The 11,342-nt window shown below is 40.6% G+C and overlaps 1 protein-coding gene across 6 annotated transcripts in view; it reads right to left on the reverse strand.

Moving 5' to 3' along the window:
• Positions 1-5,272, reverse strand: part of ZNF385B (zinc finger protein 385B) — a 155,908-nt gene extending 150,636 nt beyond the window's left edge. Inside the window, exon 1 of one of the 6 annotated variants that reach the window (XM_021552492.3) lies at positions 5,120-5,272. The gene's annotated coding sequence lies outside the window, so the exon portion shown is untranslated. Of the gene's footprint in view, positions 1-463; positions 5,032-5,119 lie in introns of those variants that run through there. The other 5 variants (XM_077785103.1, XM_031505402.2, XM_021552494.3 and 2 more) reach the window with 5 other exon arrangements.
• Positions 5,273-11,342: the final 6,070 nt, after the last annotated feature.

The raw sequence follows: 11,342 nt of genomic DNA on the forward strand, positions 1-11,342 counted from the left end.
CATAGGTCTAGCTTTCTGTGCTTTACCTACACAAGTACATATAGAAAGAGAAACCATCATCATCAGCTGTGTTATAAACTCATTAGCCCTTACAAGCTCAGCAATGCTGAGAAGTGTTAAAGATCATTGGAGCACTGCCTCTGCTAGAAAAGAGCACTACGCCAGTCCCCAGTAAATAACTCAATTAGGAACTACTCAGTATGAGACCACAGTGGTTGTAGAATGGCAGCAGGTTGACAGCCATCGTGTTACAACAGCCTCATAAACCATAAATATACAATGGCTCAGAAAAAATAAACAACAAAACAAAGAAAACTTTATTTTTGAAGTCATAATATAATTCAAGTTTCATTTCAAGTTAATTTCACTTTGCTCTCCTGACCTGAATGCTGCCATTTCAGTCGCTGTTCCTCAGTGCCTGTAGTAAGCAGTTACACAGTCCTCCTTTACACACAAGCCTTACCTTAGTGTTCAGGATCACTTTCCCTGCCAGGTGCAAGTAGTAGATCCTATAACAGAGCAGACTGGCTTTGAGTCTTGCTTGCAGGAGTCCGAGACATCTCTCAGTGAGAATCAGTGTGCTCTAGGAGACAAGATTAACCTGCCTCACATGCAAAATGACTGACTGAGCTGCAGGTGTGCCCATACTTTCAGCACTGGCATATCTGCACCAAACAGTTCGCCAGGAGAAATCAGAGAGTAATGAGAAACTGCCCAGTGTATTTCAGAATCACAGCATCTCACCAATAGCACAACACATCATCCCATCCCACAGGTGTGAAAACTATGAACCAAGGTTCATAACTATTCAGGGCCTGCATTCTGCCACAAAGAAAGTGCATTTCATTTGTTTGTAAACTGGAACCTATTTAATGTCATTTCTGTGTTCAATGCAATCTCGCAACATTTTAAAACTTGTGAAACATTTATGTTTTTGTTACATATGGCTATGTAGTTGAAAAACATGTAGATATATAAAGTGATGTAAAAAGGACTTCAACTGTCTAAAGTTACTGCTTGTACTCATGTCTAGCTACTGCTCCCTCTTAAATTCCTTATTATAAATGTTTAATAACCAAAAAAAGTTGCTGCAATAAACAAAGTTTTGTTCAATAATTTTTGAGGAGTGAAGCAGTAAAAGTGTTTTCCTAACAGGTTGACTTGCTCATATTCAAACAATCATCAATAATGTAAATAGCACAGTTGTAACATGCCTCACTGTGTATTGGCATCACCTGTCATTACAAGAGCTGTCTGGTAGTTCAGCAGAAGCAAATTGTTAAGGTACCAATATTGATAAGTAACAGACTGGGGCTGCACTGATATAGTTAGATTGGTTTACAAGGCTTCTATTTTTACAAGCCTCGGAAGCTCAGGTTGTCTAATGAATTTTTAACATGTCAATTAATATGTTTATAGAAAGCAATGCCAGCTTTAGCTAATATATAAGAAGAATCACAGTTGCATGTAAAATGTACAATGTGTTAAAGCTCTAAGCTGCACATTTGAGAAATTGAAAAGAATTATTGCACATGATCTGAGGACAGCAATCACTTAGAAAGGAAAAATATGTAAGTTAATGGGCATGATTAATCACTCTGGGAAACATTAGCATAATTTCATGGAATGTGATATATTACAGGGCATCAGAAGAAAAGCTTTTATTTGTGGCAAGCCAAGTAAGACCTCACATCCTAGCACTAAAAGATACCTTATACCAGAAGAAATTACCAAGTATTTTGTTATTTTTACCAACATACTACTGATAACATAAATTAAGTAATGCTTACTTAATAATATTCAGTGTCCTCACTGAATGCAACTGTGTTAGAATACTAGCTACTCTTTGGCAGCACTTTCTCCAACAATATAGAATTACATCAAATGACTGCACAGCGCAGAGGCAATTTTTGCCATAATTACCCTGCTTGCTCCGTAAATTACTTAAAATCAGAAAATTTGTTAATGTTGTGAAAAAAACATTTTTTAAATCCTTAGGACACAAGTTTTGAAAAAGTTTTAGATGTTTTGTTTTTAAAACATTGGCCTTCGTTAATTAATGAAAACCATAAACTTCCTATTTTAAGATCATGCACGTTCTGTGAAACTGCAGTAAAAAGACATATTTTACATTTGAAAAGAACCTGTACCTTTTTCACATGTAGGCAAAATAACAATAGAAAATAGCCCTTCAATCAACATTTGAGCTGCATGTGTAGTTAGGCAAGCAGAGTATGTGGTGAAAATCTAGTAACCTGTAACAGGGGGATGTTACAGTCACATAGGAGAGTGAAGTTCCTGTAATTCTTTCAACTCTGTACATTCCATCAGCCTGAGAATAAAATATTCAAATGCATTCTGTGGATCTGGGGAAATTCCTCCTTTGTTAACTGGGGTATTATGGCATTTAACATCTGCCTCTACCTTCACTATCAGAGGTAATTGAGGTAAGAAAAGATACAACATAAGATACAATATTCCCAATTGTATCTTGATGGGTGACGTATATTAAGCACTACAATTTTCTGAATGCAATGCAAAAGTTACAGAACCAAAATATTTATCTGCTGCAAGTTGTCATTCAAGGAATTCCAAAGGGCTTAAGGCATTTTACAAAGTAAGAGCAGAATTTCAGTAAGCAAGCTATTCAGACTGCAAAGTCATATTTTCTTCCCATTAACTACAGATGACCTGAGCTTTGCAGAGTATTTCAATACACTAGAGAGCACCTTGCACTCCAGTTCATACTCTGCTACATCCCAACACAGCCTGATGAATGATTTGAGACTACCACAACTGTGCCATATGCTCATTTTGAAACTAACAGGAATGCCCCATTTCATAAATTCTCAAACTCAGAGAGCAAATATCCTCAAACCACAATCCCTTGCGATAACCTGAAGAGAAAAAACTGCAAGAGCTGTAAAACATCTGTTATGTTTTATGCAGTAATCCTCATTGCTCTTTAAAATCTTAGGACTTCTTAGAGCTAATTAACTACCAAGCCTACACTCCCCCAAAAGATTATCTTCACAAGGCCCCTTTTGCTGCTTTTATACATACTTATCCCTGAGAAACTGTACTTGAGGAGGAAGATAGCTGAGGAAATCCAAAAGATTAAAAAAAAAAAAAAATGCAGACAGTGAAAAAACAGTCATTTAAGAGAAATAGGTGCTGGTGTGAGTATATTGATCCCTTGTGAGAGAGTGTGCAGTGCAGAGGGAGCACAAGAGGGATGGACAGCTCCCATTAGTACAGGAAGAGGCAAGTCAGCACAGTATCTTGACACCTGCTGGGTTTTGTTAATATTTTTAGATTTAACCAAGCATCTGCTATATAATTCACTGGAAAAAAAAAAAAAATGCAAAACCTTCATAACTGAGTGAAAACGCCCTGTAAAGAGGATACTTTCCTTTCTAGTTTCTTACTACCTTGTGGATTGTTAAGCCAAACAATTGAAAAAAAAAAAAAAAAAGTTATTAATGTGACCAGTGTCAGTTATAACTACCTACTGGTTTATCTTCTGCCTTCAGATTGCACACAAGCATATCAACACCCATCCACTGGAAAAGGTACAAAAAATCCATTTGGCAAGACCAAACACCAGAAAAAAAGTTTGCAGCTATAGAGGAATACCCTAGAAACAAAGCAGAAGAAAATCACTGTCCCTCCCCTTAAGCAGTCTACTAACCTGGTGAAAGGAGTAGCAAGATTCTAGCTACTCCTGAAAGGAGTAGCAGGATTACTTCTTTGGAAAAGGAGAAGCAGCATAGCCCATTCACAGCAGTCTAGTGTCAGCTCTGGATTACACAAAGAGACACCTTTTCCCTGTTTTCAGAACTGCAGTAACCGGGCAGAGGGTGGCTGCATCCACTGGAGAGCACAATGCTGCCACGAGAGGCAGAAGCTTCGAAGAGCACGTTCTCCCTGAATCCAGGAGCCTGGGCATCCCACCCGTATCCTGCCATTGCCTCTCGTTCCGGACCTGCAGCAGCAGTGCTTCAGCCACACCTGCGGCAATCACACAGCTGCATCCCCAGCGACTTCAGGGCTTTGCACTACTGTTTCATGTTACATTCCGTTCAGATAAGGAAACATAACAGGTTCTTGACAGCGAGATACTTCTTTTGCAGCTCATTTTTATACTTTGTACAAGGCAGCACTAAAGCAGTAGCAGAGAGTATGGAAATAAAATTATCATTTCCCTCCTCCCATAACTAGTAGTTAGCTGCAGTTAAATTGTCTTTTGAAGATTTATCGAAACTTCTGAGGGCTCCCAGTGCCACACTTCTCTAACTTTTCCATTTATAGATTTCCCATTCAAGTTTAACAGTGCAGATTTAATGCCAAACTCACAACCTTTAAAACCCATGAAAAGAGTTCCCAAGTTTGAACAGAAGTCAAAAACAAGAGAAAACAAACCTAAGCCTTCACACAGGCATGAATATTCTGACAATTCTTCTGAAACAAGGGCATTTCTTGCTGTAGCTGCAGAAAATACAATCTTGCACCTAACTCTCATCTGCGTATTTGGAAACAGTGTCACCAGGACATAAACTTTAACATTTTGAGCATACCATCATCGTCCACGGGCTTGCGATGCAAAGCACTTGCACTCACCACGCGTAATTAGCTCATCAAGGATGACTCCTTCATACGGGTTAATTCCTCCTTTGCTGAAGAAATTTAACTTTCCCGAAGTCGTCGGGATATAGAAAACAAGAAAGCCGAGCTGTGCTCATGCAACTACTTCTTTTTAAAAAGTCATTCCGTGTGCCAGGAAAGCAGCGCTCGGTCCAGCCTCGGAGCCCGGGAGCGGGAGCCCCGCACCTTTCCCTCGTAACAAAAATCGTTACGCAAATCCCCGGCGCTGCCGAAGCCCCTGACCTATTTAGAGACGCGCTTTATCCTTTCCGCAAACAAGCGATGCTGCGGAGCCGCCGGTAAGCGCCCGGCCGCGCACGCCGCCCGGGCGGGAGCACACGCCGGGAGCCCCGCTACCTGCGGCTCCGGCCGCCAAACTTTGCCCGGCGGCGGCCGCGGGCGGGCCGGGGCTCCGGGCGCACCGCCGTGACACCGAGCCAGGTCCCCGCCGGTGCCCCGCGCCGCCCGCGCTCACCTCAGCAGCCGCCCGCGGGGAGGCAGCGAGCGAGGGGGCAGCGCGGCTCCGGCCGGACCGCGGCGCAACTCCGCCGGAGCCCCGCGGCTCTCCCGACGCGCCCGTTCTTCCGTAGGTTTGTCCGTCCGTCTGCCCGTGTGTCCGTCCGTGCCCGGTCCCGCCCGCGGGCTCAGGTGCGGCGGGGCCGGGGGCGGCACGCGGGCGGAGCCTGCGCGCTGGCGCCGGGGGCGGGGCGGGGCCGCACCTGTGGCGGCCGGGCCCGGCGGGAGCGGGGCCAACGCTGAGGGAGCGGGGCTGCAGCGGGGCGGGAGCGGGGCCGCCGCTGAGGGAGCGGGGCTGCAGCGGGGCGGGAGCGGGGCCAACGCTGAGGGAGCGGGGCTGCAGCGGGGCGGGAGCGGGGCCAACGCTGAGGGAGCGGGGCGGGAGCGGGGCGGGAGCGGGGCCAACGCTGAGGGAGCGGGGCTGGAGCGGGGCCGCCGCTGAGGGAGCGGGGCGGGAGCGGGGCCAACGCTGAGGGAGCGGGGCTGGAGCGGGGCCGCCGCTGAGGGAGCGGGGCGGGAGCGGGGCCAACGCTGAGGGAGCGGGGCGGGAGCGGCGGTTGAGCCCGGCGCCGCCACCTCAGCGTGCCCCGGCAGCACGGCCTCGAACCGGCGGGGACAGCCGTGAGAAACAACCCCCGAACGCCCAGCAACAGCTCCCGCTTTCCTTACCCCGCCCAGCTTCTGCTGTCAGGGGATGCTGTTCGTTCCCTAGATTCACACAGACCTGTAGACAGCCTCCCAGCCCTCCTGTGAGGGCTTTAAATCTATAGCCACTACTCCTCAGCTCTGTTCTGTAAAATGTAAAAGTGTGTCCCAAATATAAACATTACACCAGAAAACATCAGGTTTTGTACGTACTTAAGAAAAAAAAAAAATAATGATAATGGTAGAAACATCAAAATCAATGCAAACTTTAGTATAAGAAAATTCACAGCATTTTTATTATTTGAGTTAGCTTTTATAGTTCAAACACTGCTCCTGGAGAATGTGATGCAAACAGAGGAAATCCCACAGTATTTAATTTGTTATTCTTCTGCACAAATGAAAACAAGAACATTTAACACTGGAGAAAAATTTTTGCTGAACTTTTGGAGAAGACCAGTGATACTTAATACTATTAAGAATTGCATCATACCTTGTTTACACTTTTATGTTCAGTAAGTTCTTTTAGCACTCAGGACAGGAAATTCTGAGAGTTTGAATTAATCATCCCATAAAAACATGAATATAACCCTTCTGCTGTTTTACCTACCAGAAACTTCTTGCTCAGAAGAAATCTGAACTTTAAAGCATACCCAAGTGTTTTTGCAAGATTTACTAGTCTCCTACAGAGAGAGAGCAGCTGAAAATAGGACACTTTTTTTCCCCACCAGAAGTCCTGAGTTTGTCTGAATTTGTAGCAGCAGAATAGATGGCACAGTAGGAAAAATCCACTACTGAAACTGGGAATGTTGGACCAGTGGTAGAGGAATTTTGAACGTACACATCTGCTTCAGCAGCAAACAAAAAGAACAAAAATACCACAGAGGGTTTGAGATCAATCAGATGATAAATGGATCAATTTGATTATCTTGAAAAGGCAAAAACATGTATGATTGTGCATTAGCAATATCTAAAATTTTCATATTTTATTATCTTTTGTCTATCTTTTAGCCCTTTTCAAGACAAACTTGCAGTAAACTAGCACAACGGTCTCCAAAGCAGAAGTCTCAAAAAAATTCTGACTGGACAAAAACTCAGCAACTTTCTCTTCATACACAACTTTCAAGTCCTATTCTAAAGAACTAAGAATATTACATCCAGGCACTATTATTTTATTTATGTAAGCAGCTGTTGTGGTTGCCACAGAGATGGTATTCAATCTTAAACAGAAACGTGGTCTGAAAATGACCTTTCACTGTATTTGCTGCAAATATGAAAATGTATAAGAACCCCTGTGAATACTGTAACATTTCTGTTCAGTAGCTCATGATTAAAAAAAAAACCAAAAAAACAAAAGATATTTCATTGCATTCTAACCATCAGCTTCCTATAGAGAGATGTAATGAGGGGTGATAATTGTATATGGTTTCAAACATTTGATGCAAAAATATGTTTTAGGTCTGTCTTTGAAAGGCCAGTTCTCATCAGAAATAGCAAAATTTAACCCACAATTGTACGCATCTTTATGATGCATTTCACAGCTGTCTTCCACTTTACAACTCACCATTCTTGACTCCAGCTCCCTATCAAATCTTGTGGTCTATAAGATTATATAAGTGTGAAGGGTGGAAAATTGCAAATGCCCTGTGATCTGTATTATCAACATGGCACATTTCATCTATATAAATGCTGAAAGTACACTAGAAGTTACGAAATTACAGAACAGTTATAGAATATCAAAACAACTTCAAAAGTGATGTTAGCAACAGGAAGACCATTTAACTTGGGAGATCTTATAAGGAGACAACAGGTCTGTAAATTCAGAGGAATCTATTGGAAAGGAGAGGCTGCTGTTGGATGCATTTATACTGGGAATCTGCATAAAAACATAAAAAAACAGACAGAGGTGGGATCTTATCCTAAATAAGAATATGCAGGTTATGAAGACATGCTGAGTATGAATTAGAGTTGCATTTTATCACTTCATTTTTTTCAGAATTTTAAATTTGGCTCTACCAAAACAAACTCTGATGACTTTTCTAAAACATCTGTCACTGAACATAGGTTTAATGCAACACAATTTTTTTTGTAGATGCATGCAGAACAGTGCATGCAAACCAACATCTTAGGGATGCCTGCAATCCAACATCTATTCAGGGTGCCCCAAGAGCTGGGAAATATTTTCTGCAAAAGGCAACAGCAATATTACATCTGGGTGACATTTGATATCATTTTATGAGGAAAGGTCACCATTGGGAGGCCTCAAGCAACGTCACATTCATGACTCACCCTGTAGTGCCAGAATGCCAGAAATCTTCTCTGTCCCCAGTAAACAAGGAAACTGCTGTGTTCTCCACACTAAGCTGTTTTTTATATATATCTGAAAGGCCAAATTTTGAGGAAGTCTTCATTTTTTTTTGACTGCTATACCTTTTTGAAAATTAAGGCTCAGTAATGTTTTACTATCATCCATTTAAAAAATAAGCTGTCTCTAAGCACCACAAGTGCTTTGGGTATGACTACAGTATTCTTGTTTGTTTGTTGTCTATGCAAAATATGAAAATAGTATCCTAATTCTCCAAATGTTGATTTGCCTTTTTGGTGATCCCATATGGCAAATAATGTAAGGAATAGCAACAAAAATAAATACTTTCAAGGCATGTTACACAAGTATCCCTCTGCGGAAATAAACCGAGTGTTTCCAGGACTTCTTTTCAACTGGCTTCTCCAGTGGTAACCTATTAAATGTCAGCTTTGCTGAGAAGTGTTTCAGCAAAAGACACTTCAGAAATTGGGAGACCAGATGCAGACACAGAAACTACAGGTACATTAATTTCAGTATTTCCCCTCCATTAAGTACCAATGCTTTTTATAATGAGAGACGTTTCTAAGTGATTACCTCGACGCATCTTCTTTCCCCGACTAGTTGCCCCAGATTCTCTAAAGCCATATTGCCTTTAAGTGAATATGGGCAGCCTTCTGTGTTTGCTTTGCACTCTACCCATTCTAAGACAGCAATAGCCTTGTCACCGTGTACATGAGAAGAATGAACTTGAGAGGTTTGGTTTTGTGTTGTTTTTTCTTTTCTTCCTGAAGAGATCGGTCATTTCCATAGTCTTTGAAATTAAGGCCTGATAAGCAGAATTTTAATAAAACACAGATAAAAATCTTACTTTTATGCATGGAAAAAGTATAGAAAAGTGAAGAAATAATGCCTGAATTAAGATATTCTGTGCCTGAATCCATGTCCCAGTCCCTTACCAAACTAATATTTAGGCATTTGCTCATAACCTTTCTTTAGAAGACTTTGTTAAAGTTTTTCCCACTGGTATGCAATTCCTTGTTTGTCACCTGTTCATTGGAGGATTTTGGTTTGTTTTTTACAATAAAGAGTTGTTTCTGGATCAAGTATTATTTTTTAAGATTTTAGAAACTTTATAGATTCCCTTACTCAATTTAAAATTCACATCTGTATGCACATCTTGAGTTTTGGTTCTTCTAAGGAAAGCTGACATTTTATAACCAGATAACTTATATGCCTGTACATTTTCCAGCTTCCCCACTTTTGCCTCTGGGGAAACAATCCTAGATTTAGCAGATCTCCATCTGCCTTCCCTGCATAAACAGACAAAGCAACTACTGAGCCAACCTGTTTCTTGCTAACCACTCTATTTTTTAAGGAGGACAGTGATTTGGATTTTTATTTTTTTGACCTTGCATCTATATTTGATGGAGTTACTTGAGATGCTTTTGAAATTCGCTATTAACTTCTATTGCTCTTTATTTTTGTCCACATATTTCCAATTTCCTGAGGTTTTAAAAGTGTATTTAAGCATCCCACTTGACTTCTTAATGGCTCAAATTTATCCCTTTTTTTACACTTTTGTCTGCTAGCTATATTTAGAATGCTCAGTATCAGATGGGAAGGGTGCCTACAAATTATCTGCATTATTCCAAATTATTTGATAAGTTAGTTCATAAAGTATGCACACAACCATTCAATCTTACATAACTATGCTATTTGTACTGTGTGACAGATCAGTTAATTCCTGTATAGTATTTCTATTTCCTGATTGCATGTTTAGAAAAATTACATGGATTTAGATTGTAAGCTGTTTGGCACAAAGAATTCTCTTTGTTATCTATGTCATGCTCAAAGAACCACATCTCTAAGTTGTGATTAGAGTTGTATGTGCACCATCATCATAACCAACAAATACATGAATGAGAAACACATACGAATGCTTTTCACAAATTTGTTGCCATTTATATGCTCACAGTTATTTTTGAAGATATTTGTGAACATATGTTTGTTTCATACTGAGAAAAAACAATATTGAAAGTTGCAGTCAGCAATAAACATTTAGGTTTTATGAAATGACGTTTGTCTGTACTTAATTTCTTTCTCAGCTATGTTAAATGTTTTTATTTTTTGCAGGATATTCTTGCTTTGAGAAACTGAAACAGAAAAAAACCTGATCTAAAGAAAAACATATGACATCTTTCCAAGCACTAGAAAAGCTGCTAAACCCTTCCTTTCAGTCACAATCTGTTCCAAGACTGAGAGCTCACTGGTACATCAATGCTATCCTGCCCCCTGAGAATATCAGCTTCACAGATAACATGGAGGACTAATTCTCTGTATAACCAATTTACTGTGAATGCTGGAAACACTGGAGATTTTTAATTTAGAAGATAAATAATTCAAACAACAGACAGGGGAATTCTTTGTAAAACAGTGTACGATTTTTACAATTCTAATTCAGTTCAAGGAACAAGATAAGTCCTAAACAGGAAAGAAAACTGTGTAAAGAAAGTACGTCAGTAACACAGGACTTAAGAAGTTGAAAACTGGCAGAGAGAACATCTGAAAACCTCCTGGTAAAGTACCCATGTAGGCTAGCCAGATGGCATGCTATTTGTTTTCACTACTTCATTTAACATAGAAACAAACTGTTCTTCAGCTGAAAAACAAAACCAATTAGGATATTTCCCTTCCTCAGTGTTCCTAAACCTGAGTCCATTAAAAATCACCAGGGGTTTCCACATAAGAACTATGCAGTATCTCTTTAAAGTACAGGTGAAAGATCGGAGGCACCTCCTGAGTTCCCATCTGTTTTATAAAATAATCCTGCATGGCGGTGTTATATATATAAAATATCCTGCACAGCATAGGAGATGAGGAATTGTGAGAAGGGTAGTATAAGATATTTGAGCTAATGCATTTGTTATTTTGGTGTCACCAAATAAAAAGCAAGGATGCTTACATATTGAAAAATTTTATATCTATATAAAAATGGTGCAACAAACTACAATTCCAAGAAAATCAGATTTAAAAAGATAAATTTTTTTTGGCTAAGGGCAGCCTCTTCTCCCACAGATTTGCCACTTCAAGGACAGACAAGAAGCCAAGCATATGCACCATAATTTTGGCACTTTTCCCCTGATGGAAAACTATGAAATACAAAATCCAATATAAGTGCTAGTGGTTTAGATCACATGGGAAACTAGTCATCTTCTATCTTGGGCTGTGGATTGAA

Source organism: Lonchura striata, chromosome 8 (genome assembly GCF_046129695.1).
Source record: "Lonchura striata isolate bLonStr1 chromosome 8, bLonStr1.mat, whole genome shotgun sequence".
NCBI lineage: Eukaryota > Metazoa > Chordata > Aves > Passeriformes > Estrildidae > Lonchura > Lonchura striata.